The sequence below is a fragment of the Leptodactylus fuscus genome, chromosome 6 (genome assembly GCF_031893055.1).
Source record: "Leptodactylus fuscus isolate aLepFus1 chromosome 6, aLepFus1.hap2, whole genome shotgun sequence".
In the NCBI taxonomy this organism is placed as follows: domain Eukaryota; kingdom Metazoa; phylum Chordata; class Amphibia; order Anura; family Leptodactylidae; genus Leptodactylus; species Leptodactylus fuscus.
The window spans coordinates 144,218,197-144,237,518 of NC_134270.1; the positions used below are offsets into that span (position 1 = coordinate 144,218,197).

Genomic DNA, 19,322 nt, shown 5'->3' on the forward strand with positions numbered 1-19,322 from the left:
CTTATTCTTCCTTGCAGATCCATTTTCATAAAATCAGAATTTTATTCTTATACAAATATGTTGGAAAGGGTTTTAGGAGTATTTCTTCTCCTGCCGAGGCTTCGCTTCACTATTTACTCTAGATAACTGCCCATATCTGCCACCCAGATCCACCCTCCATTGCTAAAGTGAGATCTTCCACTTTGTCACCATTGTTAGAGGCAGTTATCTAGGCGGTATATCACTTTTACATCCGAGACCCCTGCAGATCAGTTACACCAGGTCAGCACAGTCATGCTTAGGGGGCGTTCACACTTGTGTCCAGTGTGTGCATTCTGCCAATTACCCCGTCTTCAGACCCAGTGAAACTGGACAGGGGATGGAAACCCGATGGTCAATTTTAAAACCCATTCACTAGAATAGGTTCGTAAAGGTGACCGCCTGTGTCCGCCTGCTGCCTATCTGAGGAGAAACCGTTTTTTTAAGCCGGACACAAAGTCGGGTATGCAGGACTTTGTGTCCGGGTAAAAAAAAAGGACGGAAACCAGACGGAATGAACAAACTGTACACTGGGCGTAAATGTGAACCGCCCCTCACAGGCAGATAAAATAGCATTAATATTACCGCAGCCCATATACCTGCCCATGTTACCTGCCACTGCCTGACACCCAATGACTTCTCTATAGAAATACATTTATTTAAGGACTATTGAAATATATTGTTTTATACTTCTGCAGAATTCTTATAGAGGAACTTCAGGCTTCCTCATGCTTTCTAACTACATTATATTCTGTTCTTCTTTCCTTGTGTTTTTTTGCAGTACATTAATGGTTAATAGAGATGAGCGAACAGCAAAATATTTGAGATTCAATATTCCACTACTCAATCGAATATCGAATCCCATTATAGTCTATGGGAAAAAATGCTCGTTTCAGGGGAAACCACTATTCGACTAAAGGAGAGTCACCAAGTCCACGAGTAGCAGGAGGAGAGTGTTTAGGAGCAGCGCTGTGCAGTTAAAGCGCACGGACCCCATTATAGTCTATGGGGACCGTGCACTTTAACTGCACAGCGCTTGAAGTTGCGCTGATAAAAAGTAAGCTCCCTCGTAACAGCAAGCTGCCAGCTCTCCCAACTAGCAAGGACGAGCCTGGTGCAGAACCAGCGTTGATTTGCAGCAGGCTCGTCTTTGCTAGCCGGGAGAGCTGGCAGCTTGCTGTTATGAGGGAGCTGACTCTCTTTCTCATAAGAATGAATTGACCAGCATTGATTGGCCAGTGTACAGCATTCAGCCAATCAACCCTGGTCCTGCCAGAGGCTCGTCTTTGAGGAGGCGGAGTATAAAATCGGACCACAATGGACACTGCTGATAGACTCCGCCTCCTCACAGACGAGCCTCCGGCAGAACCAGTGTTGATTGGCCGAATGCTGTACACTGGCCAACCAATGCTGGTCTATTGATTCCTATGAGAAAAAGTCAGCTCCCTCGTAACAGCAAGCTGCCAGCTCTCCCAACTAGCAAGGACTCGTCCTGCTGCAGAACCAGCGTTGATTTGCCGAATGTTATACACTGTATAGCATTCGGCCAATCAATGCTGGCTCTGAATCGAATATTTATTGCGAATAGCTAGTAGTATTCAATCGAGACCGAATATTTCGAATACCGTAGTATTCGATCGAATACCACTCGCTCATCTCTAATAGTTAACATTGTAAGGCTTAGGCTAGATGCACACGAACAACACAACATTCCAAAACATACATTTTTCACGTACCTAAGGGGGCGTTCACACTACTGTCGGTGTCCGACAGGTAGTGTCCGCTTCTAGTGTCCGCTCAAAATCTGGCACGGACATTAGGAGCGGACACTAGCTGTGTCCGTGACACCTGTCATTTATTTAAATGGTGATCGGGTGCGTTCTTTTGCACTCTGTGCCCTTCCTTCCCTGTCTGCATGTAAAGATGTCCGACTTCTCAAGCGGACAGAAAAACCCGACATGTAGGGTTCTTCTTTTGTTAATGGTCTGCATCCAATATACCAGACAGTGATTTATGGCAGATGTTTTTGTACATAAATGTGTATGTTTTATTTTTTCTAACCCCAGATCAGCCTCACTGGCTTACAATGAAATATCTATGGGGCGCCTTTGTTTAATATTATTCCCTGGGACTCCCTCAGCTCCTCAACTTACATAGCTCATACAAAGGCTGGGTGTTCAATTGATGATAGGATCTACTATAATATTGGGCATTGGCCAATTTTTTAAATATTTTTTACATTTTTTTTATATTTCTATGTATTTAATTGTATGTGTTTTCTGTGTGGTTTTGTACATAGCCCTCTTACGACGTGGGCTCTTAGGAATGTTTTAAAATTATGGAATCACTACTTATAGTTTTATGACACCTGTTGCAGAGTTGTTTTTTTTTAATTTTTGTAAAAAACTTTCCACGTATTTGGTCTTTTTTTTCTTCTTTGTTCCTTTCTTGGGGCCTGATGCACTCCCATCTAAAGGATTTATATGTGTTTTTACATGTGGTTTAGAGTTATGTTTTTGCACTTGAAAAAGGGTCGTATTGACCCGAAACGCGTCGTGCTATACTTCAATAAAATCATTTTCTATTGGACCATCTGGTTTCGAACATCACTTCTTTACCAGTGAGCGCAGACCCAACACGAACCTCGGTTCTTGGCTTCCCTCCTTGATGTGAAAGTCAAAATCCATAGACGTAACCTAGCCCAACAAGGTGGCTGCATTCCTACACCCTGCAAACTCTGTACAGCGCTATACATGCTGCATAGAAAATAAAACCCCTTCCTGAAAAGACTGTCAGGAACCAAATTATTGAAAGTGAAAAGTGGACTTTTAACAATAGCTCTTCTCCCAGGGCCCTTCAGTGTCCTCTATTCTGCGCACTTTTGGTTTTTTTACACACTTTTGATGGGATTTGACACACTATAAATTGGGAAAATGGATAAGGATAAATATCCGTAGGTGACATTACTAGTTTGTGACACGAAAGGAAAACACAGACAACAAATAAATTTAGATCCCATGTTGTTTTTTTTCATATTCTGGTTTTTGGAACATACCAGGAACAGCAAATTTTACTGCAATAAAGTTCAAATATATACATGTGTCACAGTTCAAATATGTACATGTGTCAACGTGAAAAATCCACATGTGACAAAGTTCCAATATCTACATGTGTAAAACACAAATTATGCCAACAAATAAAAGAAAATAAAACACCACGATGAGGAAGGTCTTCAGTCCTGGCCAGGCTGGTCATCACTGAGGCGAGAAAACTGCCAAGGCACGGCACCTTCAGGACTCATGAAATAGTCCGTGAAGGCATCTCTCACCTGTACAGCTGCATTGGCTGCCCGACCTGAGAGCCTAGTGGGGACTAGTGGGTGACCCAAAGCTGCCTGTGGCTCCACTACAATGTTGGGGCTGTCACACTCCAATACAAAGTTGTGAAGCACACAGGCAGCTTTGATCACCATGTCCACAGTATCGGGAGACAACTGCAGTGCACAGGTGAAGACCTTCCACTTACAACTCATGAGCCTGAAAGCGCACTCCACGAAGCGTCGTGCCCGGCTCAGCCTCATGTTGAAGACCCTCTTCCGGGCATCTAGTCTCCTCCGTGGGAAAGGGCGCAGCAGGTTTTCCAAGAGGGGAAATGCTTCATCCCCCACCATGACGAACGGGACTGGATGCGTGGCACCTGGAAGCGGTCTTGGTGGAGGTAGAGTCACCTGATCTAGCAGTACTGTGCGGCCCAAAAGCGATGTCAGTAGCGCCCAGGAGTCCCCAGTACTACCATAAGCACCAACTTCGATAGCAACAAATCGGTACGTGGCATCAGCCACCGCCATCAGGACCACTAAAAAGTACTTCTTGTAGTTGAAGTAATGTGATCCTGAATGCGGTGGCTTCCGCACACGTACATGCTTACCGTCGACGGCGCCTATGCAGTTGGGGAAATTGGCCACAGACTGAAAGCCTGCTGCTACCTGTGCTAGCTAGTGAAACAGGGAGGGGGAGGGAGAGAGGGAGGGGAAGGGAGTCAGCTCTGAGTGAAGTGCAAGGCATCATGGTGGTTATAGGAAAACAGAACAGGAAGATACCCATATAACTAAATGCAGAAATGCCAGGAATCACTCACAACACTGCTAAAGGTATTTGGGTGCCCTAATTAACCCATTAATCCCTTTAATGGTATGTCAACAGTAAATAAGGTGACTTAAGTTTTAGAATAAGCACTAAGGGGAACATTATACATTGTGGGGGCCACAAAGGGGGTATGATACCATGTCAGGGCCACTCAAGAGCAATAATGTGTGCAGACACAAAGATATATGGGCAGAAATGTGAGGGAACAAAGACGTTGAGTTGGGGGCGAGACTTATGATATGAAAATTTGTCCATTAGGCTCCATGTGTTACTGCTGTTTTAGTGGTTCAGTAGCCTAGAAGAACCAGTGCAGGTAGCACTTAGCTTGTTATGCATATCTTCACCAGCAGATGGCAGACTAGTCCTTGCTTTCCTCCATAGCAGCTCCGCACACAGTAACAGTATCTGGAGCTACTGATTTATCCTTCTCACCTGTTAAAGTTGTATTTGATTTTTTCCCAAAGGATTTTTTGCAGAGCCCAAGAAATCAAGTAGATGAACTTTAGCAAACGCCTTCTGCAAAGCGCTCACTCCCTCCTGTCGTGCTGAGAAAAGAAAGCAAAAAGCCATCGGCTCCGTCTCTTGATCAAAAACAACTGAAATATTAATGTGAAGCTATGGTTTGGATCCGCTTCAGACAAAATGTTGGATAACTGCGTAAACAGAAATTCCCAAACGTATTGATCGTCAGAATATTGATCAGAAATTCACATATTGTTATACATTTGGATCATTCCAGTTTTGATATTCTCCATTATATGAGGGATTTACAGCCATATTAGTTGAATATTAAACCTGATAATACAGATGGGCAAAATCATCAACAGGGAACCTGCCACCAACTCTGACAGTGCTGCTGCCCCCGCCCACCTGACATGATTGACAGCGTACCCGTATCACCGCAGCTGGGCGGGGACAGCAGCACCTTATGAATAATTCAGTCTCATCTCTGCCCGCGGCTGCAAAAATTAAACAGTGAGATCTCTGAAATGACTTCATCTTAGCACACAAGTGAGAGACTGCCGAAAAAAACACTACTTTGTGAGGGCAGCATAAATTTGATAACAGGTTCTCTTTAAGGGTCTGTTCATACTTGTCTAACCAGCACGTGTATCAACAGAACTCTAGAGACCTCACTGACTTAGGGTCAGTTCACACGTGAACTGCCCGCGTGGGTTTTGCCACCGAGAGAGACGCAGCAGGCGGGTTTTGACAAGAGAGAGACGCGGCTCGCTGCGTCTCTCTCGGTGGCAAAACCCGCGCGGGCAGTTCACGTGTGAACTGACCCTAAGTCAGTCGCGGCTTTCCCCTCCGCTGTCGGCTCAAATGAATGAGCCGACATAGGAGGGAGCTGCCGGGGGCGGAAGCCAGAAGAAAGGACATGTCGCTTCTTTTCTCCGCTAGCAGCAGCCCGCCACTAGCGGAAAAAAAAAGCCCGGTGGTCTACATAGACCACCATTGTAAAGGGGCGGATTTTGAAGCGAAATCCGCTGTCAAAATCCGCCTCTTTGCCTACGTGTGAACTAGCCCTTACAATGAGCTCATCTGATTTTTTCGAGATGCCATTTGTAAATAAAGTTGTGCATTGTTAGGCCTGGTTCACATCTGCGTTCAATAATTCGTTCGGGAAGTCTGCATGGGGGATCCTCCGAACAGACTACTGAACGCATTGGCAAACGGTGAGCAGTGAAAGCACACGGACCCCATAGACTATAATGGGGTCTGTGTGCTTTCTGCCCGGTCTCCGCACGAGTCATGAACTACTTTTCCATCCGCATGTCCCGTGTGGACACCACGCGGACCCAATTATAGTCTATGGCAGACCTGGGCAAAGTCCGGCCCCCGGGCCATATCCGGCCCTCTGACTGATTCAGTCCGGCCCGCACAGCTTTGACTAGGGAGGCGTGTCTATGGGGGCGTGTCTAGGTGGCGTGTCTTAGTGCCGGCCGAAGATGGAGATGTGGAGCGTGTCATAAAGTACTGAGAGATGTAAGGTGAGCTGCAGGGTGGAGAGAGAGAGAGAGAGAGTGAGTGTGTGTGTGTCTATGTGTGTGTGTGTGTCTATGTGTGTGTGTGTGTCTATGTGTGTGTGTGTCTATATGTGTGTGTGTCTGTCTACGTGTTTGTCTATATATATATATATATATATATATATATGTGTGTGTGTGTGTGTGTCTATATGTGTCTATCTGTATGTGTGTGTCTCAGCAACCTAGGAGCAGAGATGGAAGGGGAATGTTATACTAGGGCAGAGATGGCAGATGGAGGGGGGACATGAGACTGGGGGAGAGATGGAGGGGGGGGGGACATGAAATGGGGAAAATAAAGGGGGATATGAAACTGAGGGAGAAATGGAGGGGGGGGGACATGAAACTGGGGGTAGATGAAGAGGGCACAGACTGGGGGGACATTAAACTGTGGAGGAAGCTGTAGGGGTACCTGTCTGCCTCTAGTTGCCCCCACTTTAATGTCACCCTCCAGCTACCCCTATGGTTTAATGTCTGCTTCCCGATTTTAATGTCCCCCTCTAGTTGCCCCAGTTTCATGTCCCGCTCCAGCTGTCAATTTATTTCCCCCCTCCAACTACCCCCACTGTTTAATGTCCCCCTCCAGCTGCTCCAGTTTCGTGTCCCCTCTAGCTTCCACCAGTTTATACTGAGGCACCAGGAGAGGGACCTAATACTGTGGGGCAGTTGGAAGGGAACATTATAATATGGGGACATATAGTGTACGGGTGACTGTAGGAGGATTATACTTTGGGGGGGGGGCACATGGAAAGATGATTGGGAATGGGCGGAGTCAACGTAGAAGTGGGTGGAGCTAAATTTGTCGTGGCATGGCCCTCTAGCATAGTTTCAATTTCTTATGCGGCCCCATGGGAAAATTAATTGCCCACCCCTGGTCTATGGGGTCCATGTACTTTCACTGCTGGTCAATGCATTCAGTAGTCGGTTTGGAGGTTCCCCTGTGGACTCTCCGAATGGATTACCGAAAGTACTGACCAGTCTCTGCACATATGACGTATGACCCGTTGTGTGCTGAGCTGTTTTTCAGGTTGCTGTTTCTCATAATTAATAACCAAGACTTCTGCTGAAGGACTTGTGGTCACATGGTAAGATTTGCAGGGTCTCAAGTCGGAGAATCTGATTCAATATGTAAGATGGCAGTACTAAGAGTAGTGCCTGTGTGTGGTGAACTTCCTCAAGCTGGGGGGCATGAAACCCAATGAGAGACCAGAACTTCAAGGACGGGACAAAGACTGGGATGGGATCTTGAGAGTTGACTGCCAGTCAGACCACAGGTAAAATATTGCAGTTTGGAGAACCTGTGGACAAAGAAGACATATTAGAGCTTGCGAAAATGGTAGAAAACCAGAGTCATACAAATAATATGGGCTGAAGTTCCCAATACATTACGGATATTGAGATTTAGTTGCAAAAAAGATGTGACCTTATAACTAATAATACCTGGAACCTATGAGGAGAACCCCAGGCATCTCATGGGAAAGCTTGATCAACTTCATGGACCATCTCCTGACACACAGAAGGGTTTGTTTGGTGCGAATCAGTCTATCATTTGGTGATACGTCTAGGACATGGACAACTAATGTCTAAGTCTTCAATTACAATGATCTATCCGTCAGCCATACTAATGGGCCATGCCCCTAGAAGACCCTATGGACCCACGCATATCAGTGCCAGTCTCGGCAGATGGCCAACAACAGAACATAGACAATGCATTAGATAAGAGGTGAATTCCTGGCACAGCAGGCACTATGTCTGACTCATATGCCAGGGCCACCGCACGCTGATTCACTTCTGGCTGCTTATTCACATGTCTCAGGGGGCGACTTGACTTTTGGATATGAAACAGCCCTGACCCAGCAGAATAACTACAGAAATATTATACGTCTGTGTCATATAGCGTTTATGGGAGTCAAATGAAGACAGGAATTACATTCAGAAGTGCGGGCGCATGTCCATTGGTATTTACTGCAAGATTCCCCGACTGTCTCACATACAGTAGCTTAATAGATGGCAGGCAAGGAATAGCATTCTAGTGGAGCTGGTACAGTGTAATGGTGCCAACTCCCCATGGACAAGCCTTGATACCTTACCCCTTGTTTATATCCAGAGCCAGGACCTAGGTCAGGCAGAGTAGGCAACCGCCTAGGGTGCGAGATGGGAAAGGCACAATTTATGGGGTAATAATTAAACAGAAAGACATTATTATAAGTATATAGGGATTGATAGGCGTGGGAAGGATGAGGAGTGATTGTCCACTCCATAACTATGGCCAGTGGCATAACTAAAGTCTTGTGGGCCCTGGTGCAATCTTTTGTCCGGGGACCCGTACCTCATTCCTACAGAGAATTCTGGATAGTGGTGGATGGATACTAAGGACTTTAATCCACCTTAGTGTGGTTAGGGGGATCTGAGGGTCTCCTTGGCTTATGGGCCAGATGGAAGCTGCAATCTCTATACTGGAGCCAGTCTTATGGGCCCCCTAAGGCTCCTGGGCCCCGATGCGACTTCACCCTCTGCACCCCCTCAAGTTATGCCCTTGGCCATGGCTGAGGATGATGGGGTGCCTTGGGCGCCAAGAGAGCTTGTCCTGCCTCTGATTATCACATACTTTGGGATGGCCACCAGCAAGGTCAACTTCTATTAGAGATTAGATGACGTATGCTAGGTCACCGTTCCTTACTAAGTCAAGCTACCGGTACTCGTACTGGTCTAGTGCACTCGGGTTGTGGCCACATCTATTGAAGCACCCATGATAATGGCTTCACCTGTACCAGCCAACTTTCTGTTAAGGGACAGTGCTCAGTATGTTCTCTGTATGTTCTCTATATGTTCTCTATATGACTAACACCCCCTACAACACCATCCAAGTAATTTAGTTGCGCTGGTGTTAGACTCCCCTTAAAGTGACTCCATTACTTCTCAAGGAAACCTCAATGAAATGGCAACCATGTTGAGAATTTTGGCTTACAATATGGTATTGTTAGCTTACCGTATAATGAGCCAACATGTACAAAGCCTTAGTGACCAAGGCTTCTCCCAAGTTTGTGATAAAATTAGTATCGCTTGATAGGAAATATTTGCGGATATCTATATTTTACGATACTGGAGACCTGACTTCCAATCTGACCAAGGACAGCACTGACATAGAGGTTGTATGTTCTGTAAATGATTGTCCTGTCCCCTCCAGGTTCTCCAGTTCCTTCCCTATATCTTATCACTAATAGTAATAAGTAGGATTAGTCTAGTGAATTTCAAACAAAAGCTTCAGGTTAATACTAAAGCTGCGGCTTAAAAGGGATTTCCAATACTAATCCTTAGGAAAGGGCATCGATATCAGATCGGTAGGGGTCTGACACCTGACACCTGCTCTAGTCCGCTGTTTGAAGAGGCTTCAGCAATTGGGGAAAGTGCTTCAATCTCTTCACTGCTTACCCAGCACAGTGCCATACATTGTATAGTGGCTGTGCTGGGTATTGCAGTCCAATCCCATTCATTCTAATGGATCTGAGCTGCAAACTGATGAATGTGAAGTCACAGGTCAGAGAATTGGAAATAGCACTGCGGGAAACAGGGTCAGACCCTCCTGCAAATGATCCATCCTAAAGGTAGACCATCAAGTTTTGTCAAATGTTAGAAGCTCCAAATCCCAGACTTATCGAGGTGACTCTCTATGTAATATTTATTACCATTTTCTCATCTGCTACTCAACCTGGAACTCTACAAGATCAGTCTTAATACCAGGGAATGTAGAAATGTGGTGACCCCTCAAAGTGAAGGTTTATCATGTCAGCAGGTAACAGGCCCTATTTACTTATGCTGGGTTCACACCAGCATCTGGACTCCGTTATCAGGTTTCAGTCTTCTGCATGCAGAAGATGGAAACCTGTCATCCCAAGTCCGGCCGTGAGCGTTTTGAGCTCTCAGCGGCAAAACCGTTTTTTTTTTAAACAGGACACAGAGTACTGCATGTCTGACTCTGTGTCCGGTTTAAAAAAAACGGTTTCACCACGGAGAGCACAAAACACTGTTACTTACCTCTCCTGCGCTCTGGAAGGCTATTGGCCCTGTTTGATGCGGCATACTACTGTGTGCATGGGCCACTATGGGGCATAATACTATGTACAGGGGCCACTATGTGGATAATAGTGTTTGCAGGGGCCACTATGGGACATACTACTGTGTGCAGGGGCCACTATGGGACATAATACTGTGTGCAGGGGCCACTATGGGACATAATACTGTGTGCAGGGGCCACTATGGGACATACTACTGTGTGCAGGGGCCACTATGGGGATAATTGTGTTTGCAGGGGCCACTATGGGACATACTACTGTGTGCAGGGGCCACTATGGGGATAATACTGTGTGCAGGGGCCACTATGGGACATACTACTGTGTGCAGTGGCCACTATGGGGCATAATACTATGTACAGGGGCCACTATGGGGATAATAGTGTGCAGGGGCCACTATGGGGTATAATACTGTGTGCAGGGGTCACTATGGGGTATAATACTGTGTGCAGGGGACACTATGGAGATAATAGTGTGCAGGGGCCACTATGGGACATACTACTGTGTGCCGGGGCCACTATGGGGATAATAGTGTGCAGGGGCACTATTGCGCATAATACTGTGTGTGTAGGGCCACTATGGGGGATACTAGTGCGTGCAGGAATGCGGTTTGTGCGCTGGGGGACACCCATGTCAAATCTTCGCCTTGTGGCCCCGCCATTCCTAGTTACGCCACTGGTTATAGGTTGCTCTTGATGGAACTGTGTCTATCCCAATCAGATGATCTGTGAGAGTCCCAGCGGTGATACCCCTAGTATCAAAAACTTGCCTGAATAGGTAATAAACTGTGATCATGGTTGGAATCCGTATTTTATGCCTATATCGTTTATATGTCTATGTCGTATCGGTCCTTCACCTTTCTTGATACGCAGCAGACGTCTGTTCTCTGTAGTATAATTTACAATCCTTCTTGCTGACTGTTTGCAGCAGATGCAGTCCACATAGTGTCCCCACTGTATTCAGTAGAGAATTCAACTTCTGACCTCACAAACTCTCATGTAAATTCCTCTTCAGGTGCCAATCTATGCAAGAGGATACCAGCAGCCATAAAACTAGGAATGGTGGTCTCTGTGATCTTGGACACCTGCTGTATCCTACGGAATTGCTCTATTCATGATATTTCCCTGCGGTGACCTCACCAGGTTATCTCAGCTGTTCTGTCATGGTCAGCCAGAAGCAATAAAACATAATGGGCATGCCAGTGACACATGGCACATCATTTTCACCCGCCCCTGTTGGCAGTGACAAGTCCCATACAGTACCACGGCTTTCACCTACAGAGCATCAGATGTAGATAATGGTTTTTAATGTAATTTACCCTACGATCTCTGAGTCCCACACAGATTAGTTGGGCCACAACTCATAAGAAATAGACCATAGTGGCAAGCCATTGGCTGTAGATGGGTTGTCTTCTTCTGGACTTCTGGAGCTCTGTAATATTAGGAATCCCTTATTGCGCCAAGGCCTGGGCTCATTATAGGGTACACTGGTATTTTGGTGGGATAGTCCAATCCTGATCACAAATTTCATATATATATATATATATATATATATATATATATATATAACGTTACAATACTTTTACTCATTTTACTTTTACTCATAAACGTTTTAATAAATTTTCTAGTAAAGAAAGACTGGGACGGTCTCATTAAAGGAATTGTCCAGGGTTTTAAGGGGGTGGTATAACAGCCTAAAAGATAACGAAATATTGACCCATTAACCTCCCCCAATATCCAGGACTGCCGCCCTGGTGGTGCGATGTTGTCACATACTATGTTCATTGACTGCAGTGGCGTAACTAGGAATGGCGGGGCCCCGTGGCGATCTCTTGACCCCACGATGCTGAAGACCCCGACCGACCGACATCCCCCCCGCACGCACTATTATGTCCCATAGTGGCCCCTGCGCATAGTATTATGCACCATAGTGGCCCCCGCACGTAGTATTATGCCCTATAGTGGCCCCTACACACAGTATTATCCCCCATAGTGGCCCCTGCACACAGTATTATGCCTCATAGTGGCCCCTGCACACAGTATTATCCCCCATAGTGGCCCCTGCACACAGTATTATGCCCTATAGTGGCCCCTACACACAGTATTATCCCCCATAGTGGCCCCTGCACACAGTATTATGCCCCATAGTGGCCCCTACACACAGTATTATGCCCCATAGTGGCCCCTGCACATAGTATTATGCCCCATAGTGGCCCCTGCACATAGTATTATGCCCTATAGTGGCCCCTACACACAGTATTATCACCCATAGTGGCCCCTGCACATAGTATTATGCCCCATAGTGGCCCCTACACACAGTATTATGCCCCATAGTGGCCCCTGCACATAGTATTATGCCCCATAGTGGCCACTACACACAGTATTATCCCCCATAGTGGCTACTGCACACAGTATTATCCCCCATAGTGGCCCCTGCACACAGTATTATCCCCCATAGTGGCCCCTGCACACAGTATTATCCCCCATAGTGGCCCCTGCACACAGTATTATCCCCCATAGTGGCCCCTGCACATAGTATTATGCCCCATAGTGGCCCCTGCACATAGTATTATGCCCCATAGTGGCCCCTACACACAGTATTATCCCCCATAGTGGCCCCTGCACACAGTATTATCCCCCATCGTGGCCCCTGCACACAGTATTATGCCCAATAGTGGCCCCTACACACAGTATTATCCCCCATAGTGGCCCCTGCACACAGTATTATGCCCCATAGTGGCCCCTGCACACAGTATTATCCCCCATAGTGGCGCCTGCACACAGTATTATCCCCCATAGTGGCCCCTGCACACAGTATTATGCCCCATAGTGGCCCCTACACACAGTATTATGCCCCATAGTGGCCCCTGCACATAGTATTATGCCCCATAGTGGCCCCTGCACATAGTATTATGCCCTATAGTGGCCCCTACACACAGTATTATCCCCCATAGTGGCCCCTGCACATAGTATTATGCCCCATAGTGGCCCCTACACACAGTATTATGCCCCATAGTGGCCCCTGCACATAGTATTATGCCCCATAATGGCCCCTACACACAGTATTATCCTCCATAGTGGCCACTGCACACAGTATTATCCCCCATAGTGGCGCCTGCACACAGTATTATCCCCCATAGTGGCCCCTGCACACAGTATTATCCCCCATAGTGGCCCCTGCACACAGTATTATCACCATAGTGGCCCCTGCACATAGTATTATGCCCCATAGTGGCCCCTACACACAGTATTATCCCCCATAGTGGCCCCTGCACACAGTATTATTCCCCATAGTGGCCCCTGCACACAGTATTATCCCCCATAGTGGCCCCTGCACACAGTATTATCACCATAGTGGCCCCTGCACATAGTATTATGCCCCATAGTGGCCCCTACACACAGTATTATGCCCCATAGTGGCCCCTGCACACAGTATTATTCCCCATAGTGGACACCCATGAACAACTATTATACTCAGAGACCCAAGAGGGGGATACAAACATTAAAAACACTGTTACTTACCTATCCCCGGCTCTGCTGCCCTCCCCGCTGACGTCAGTCATCTTCAATGACATACGGGACGTCTCATTACCCGGGCTTGCATCGCGACACAAAAGAACGTAGGCCCCGATCATGTGACGTCAGAGATGTCACATTAGTAGGTGCGAAGCCTGCCCGCAGCCAGGAGAGGTAAGTAAATGGGGCCCGTTACCGGCTGGAGTTACTCCAGCCAGTAACGGCCTATTTAAAAAAAAAACGCAGTGGTAGCCGCCGTCGCTGGGCCCCCTTATGTCCCGAGCCCTGTGGCAGCCGCTACCACTGCTACCCCGGTAGTTCATTATATAATATGTTATTATGAGTATAAACCTCTGACTCCTTAGACTGACACGGTCATTGGTATTAAATCTTTTCCTGCTACGCTGACATCGCTTCTGTCTTTACACCGTGTTTTTTCCTAATGAAAATCATCACAATGTCCTCGAAAACAGTGGAAACAATGATGACGCCGATGGATGGGAGGAGATGAAGAGGATCACTAAGAAGAACGATGTTGATGATGATGTAGACGGACAAGTCATTGGGGGCCATAGATAACGACTCCACCTTTTCCATAAGGGCTAAAAACACAAATTAGGAAAATCGGAGATGGGACACAAGAGCAGTGACAGGTCGTACTTATTATTTACTGTGATCTCTGTATGCATGTGTGCATGTATATATGTATATACTATATAAACATTGCAGCAGTCTACAGTCGGACTCTGACCACATGTCTACTCAGCTATTTTCAGATGTCCCATAGAAGTGTTTGGAGACAGCTGTGTCGGGGGGGCTTGGAGGTCCAGGGGTGGGATTTGTATCTGTGAGACATTTGGCTATACAGATCCAATATGGGAATACCCCTTTAATTGTATTTATAGCTATGATGCCTTCAACATCATGAGACCAATCCACCTCTTCTCCTCCCATATTGGACCCTTCAATGTTTCCAATGTTTTTGAGGGAACATTATGTAGTCCTAAATTTGTTGCAAACACAAGGCTCAGACTTCAATAACATGCACTTCTCAAGGGAATTGTGATAGTACAAGTAATACAGCTACATAAAATTATATGATCTGCTCCATGTGTACCACCCAACCAATTTTTAAGACATAAGAAAAAACATATTCCAAATGGCCCTTTGACCTCACCATCTACTCGGCACATGATGGTATGATATTACTAGTTAAAGTGGAAAAGCCCTTTAAATCAAGAAACTTCACATTATAAATAATTTATTTTTGAAGTATTAAAGTCTCCCTACGCTTTTGATTCATCTCCATAAGGAGAGTACTGTATGTATCCTGGCTAGTTTAATCCTATATTGGCAACTAGAACGCTACACTATACAATTATTGTGAAGTTATGTGCTTTCCCCGAAAATAAGACAGTGTCTTATATTAAATTCTCTTCCAAAATATATGACCTGTCTTATATTCGGGGGATGTTTTATACAGCGGCTGGAGCGGGGGACAATCGGCCGTCATGCCGGCGCTTCCTTAGCAGAGCTGGTTGTAGGTGATCCAGGAGGTGAAGGGTGGGGTGTCTTATTTTTAGAGAAACAGGGTAGGTATGGTTTCTAGGAAATGGGACATGGTTTAAATGAGCCAAAATGCACCAAGATGCACCAAATTAGCCCCCAAACCCATATAATTCTGGCTCCAAGTAAGCCACAGTGTGCATCAGGAGAGCAGGTGGTTAGTACTCCAGTGGGAAGCACATAACTTCACAATAAACTACACTACACACACATACATTTTGACATGGAGGTACTTTTATTATCGGAGTGCTTCTTAAACAGGTTGAGCACTCAGTTATATAGTAAGAGACACTTTTTCGAAGGACGGCTTTTCTGAATACTTTATCTATCAGGAAACAGATGTGATACCTGACTAAGAGTTCCAGTCCGTAGTCCCAAAGCCTATCTGGGCAAACATTAAATGGCATTTCCTGATATCTGCGGTAGCAATGTTTTTCCTAAAATGTTGTTGAAGGAAATCTCCTTCCCATAGATTAAAGTGAGTCTGCAGAATGTTCGCTGTAAGTTTTTTAACCTTTTTTTTAACTTTATTGTTACCGTCCTCCCCCAAACCAACACCCTCCCCCCAGAGTTGGAACATGCAACATTATGGCTTAATGGCTGTACGTGTACAGTAGATGTCAGAAAGGGGTTAATGGGAATCCGTCACATTCAGTTAGGTATCTGATCTATCATCATTATGTTGTGATTTATTGAGCTCATTCCGATCTTCTGGAATCCAGTGGGTGGAGCTAGTCTATGATTGACAGCTAGCTGTGTGCGCGGTTATACAGGGAAGGCTGTCAGTCACTGAATGACAACATGACAACACTGACTGGACTCTTAAAGGGTTCTCTGGGAACTGTCTAAAAAATAAAGACTAAAAATAAATGTCAGGGTCCCTGCCCTGATACCTACCTGCATCCTCTTAAGATGTAGGCGCTCATTTTGTCTCTAGAGGTGTAATTGTGGCAGAGTCAGGAGTGGGACCAGGAAGAGTTGGGGAAGGGCTTAACATCTTGGTTTCTGTTCACTGTGTATCAGCCTAATAGAATTTATAAGGCTACGTTAAGAATATGCAAATCTGTTTCCCAAGATGTAAATAGGGAAATAGTGCCTCTCTTTGCTGCCCTCTAGGGGAAGCTCCCTTGAACATCATGCCTGACTTTCCAACCAGCCTTTGCTGCAATGATGTGGGATTTTGCCAAGTCAGTATCCCAGCTGTGGATAGTGCTGTTCCGATCTGGTTGGATCTCTTCAGTACAGCCTAGGGAAAACTGACTTGGCAGAGGTGAGAGACTTCTAGACCAGGTTATGGGGATAATGTTACTCCTTGAGGAGAGACCACCTTCTCAGATGTGTGGAGTCTTACAAAAAGCCATTTTAGCTCCACTGGGGGATTATGGGAAGAATAAGGCTATGTTCACATCTACAGCAGGGGCTCCATTGCCGTGTGCGTCGAAAAAGTGTTAAAAGTCTGAATTTTTGTCCAGGGGTTTCAATTTAAAAGAATGGACACCCAAAAGATCCCATTATTATAGTCTATGGGGTCCATCGGGTGCCATTGATGTCTATAAAGTTAATGGTTTGTGTGTACATTGTTCTGATCCTCGGATGGCAGAGATGTGGAGTATAAGATAGTGGCAATGGCTGTTCTAATACTAGACGATGGTGAAGGAGTGGAGAAGAAATGTGGTGCTGCTCCACCATCTTCTAGTATTAATGCAGCCATGGTCACCGCCTTAGAAATCCCATCAGGTTGATACATGACTTGAGCAGAATTAAACCCCGCCCATGGCTCCGCCCAGCCCTACCACAACCCCTCCCCTCCAGCAACGGGGAACAGGATGGTTTTCACATATTCAATTATTTTCCCACAACCATACCCTAGAGGCAAAACAAGCTCTAGGGGTCTCAGGGCAGTGACCCTATTATTTTACATTTTGACCAAGACCCGGAGAACCCCTTTAAGCTCAGAATAAGAGATAAAACCTACATGTTATTCTGCACTGTTACTATAACATGATATTGCTGAATCGGAGATTTGATAGTGACAGATCCCTTTTAATATACGGACCCGTTTTATTAGGATAGCATAGGCCTTGTGTTTTCGTTTCCCATAAATATCTATCTTACGCCACAGGTCTAAGCGTATTAGAAGAACACTAGCGCCAATGTGTTTTCCGTCATCCTAATTACTCCTTTTATGTTGTCTGAGGTTCTGGCAGGTGTGTAATAAAGTAATCGATATATTTTATTGTATCCTTAAGGGAACGCACAATAAAAAGCTGTTTATTTCAGGTAGTTAATGTTAATGTGATTCTTTTGTCATGGCGTATTGTGTCGGCTCCTCATTTTGCTGAACTGTAAACTTCCAGGTTTATTATTCTGCATATTAGGTTGTTGCAATTAATTTTAAGCTTATTAAAGTATTGGCCTCTGTACGTATATTGCTCCATTATACCTGGGGCTATAAAACACCGTTCAGCGCACTTTACAATGAAATAAGCAATGCATATGCTCATATGATGGGGATATAAGGCTGCATATGGGCATTACTAAGAGATCAATGTTAAGATGAAGAGTTGGCATTATACTATAGTTCACGGCGGGTTTTGGAGCCCACAAATCTACTGCCCTCTCCTTCTATCTTCACGTGGCACTACCAGGGTAACAGGTATAGCGGCTGCTATGAGGCATCTGATGGAACCTATCTCTCATAGAGATAACATAAAGTTAGCTATGACTATGGATAATGAATGTTGAATGTGGCTCCAGGTTTTGCTGTGGAGTTATGTTTGCATCTCCTGTGTGCACTATATGTCTTCATGGTATCTCATGGTATGTGTTGTCACATTGTTTCTGTATTGTGACATCATGTGTCCATGTGGCATCTTAATATAATTTGTGTGTGCTTTGGTGTCATACGGGTCATAATGAATCTTCTTGGTGGCCATTATTCCTGTGGTATGAAATCAACCTGTACTGTGACATCACTGTGTCCATTATTCAACTATCAGGACATCATTGTGTGTATTATCTAGGTGATGTAACTTCACTGAGTAGATATCCCTTTACTGTGACATCACTGTGTGTATTATCCCTGTACTGTGACATCACTGTGTGTATTATCCCTGTACTGTGACATCACTGTGTGTATTATCCCTGTACTGTGACATCACTGTGTGTATTATCCCTGTACTGTGACATCACTGTGTGTATTATCCTTGTACTGTGACATCACTGTGTGTATTATCCCTGTACTGTGACATCACTGTGTGTATTATCCCTGTACTGTGACATCACTGTGTGTATTATCCCTGTACTGTGACATCACTGTGTGTATTATCCCTGTACTGTGACATCACTGTGTGTATTATCCTTGTACTGTGACATCACTGTGTGTATTATCCCTGTACTGTGACATCACTGTGTGTATTATCCCTGTACTGTGACATCACTGTGTGTATTATCCCTGTACTGTGACATCACTGTGTGTATTATCCTTGTACTGTGACATCACTGTGTGTATTATCCCTGTACTGTGACATCACTGTGTGTATTATCTCTGTACTGTGACATCACTGTGTGTATTATCCCTGTACTGTGACATCACTGTGTATATTATCCCTGTACTGTGACATCACTGTGTGTATTATCCCCTTACTGTGACATCACTGTGTGTATTATGCCTGTACTGTGACATCACTGTGTGTATTATCCTTGTACTGTGACATCACTGTGTATATTATCCCTGTACTGTGACATCACTGTGTGTATTATGCCTGTACTGTGACATCACTGTGTGTATTATCCCTGTACTGTGACATCACTGTGTGTATTATCCCTGTACTGTGACATCACTGTGTATATTATCTGTACTGTGGCATCACTGTGTGTATTATCCCTGTACTGTGACATCACTGTGTATATTATCCCTGTACTGTGACATCACTGTGTGTATTATGCCTGTACTGTGACATCACTGTGTGTATTATCCCC

The 19,322-nt window shown here is 45.3% G+C and overlaps 1 protein-coding gene across 1 annotated transcript in view; it reads right to left on the bottom strand.

Annotated features, from left to right (window-relative positions):
- The window catches only part of RPRD1B (regulation of nuclear pre-mRNA domain containing 1B), a 382,003-nt gene that overhangs the window by 81,724 nt on the left and 280,957 nt on the right, over positions 1-19,322 (bottom strand). The window lies entirely within an intron of this gene.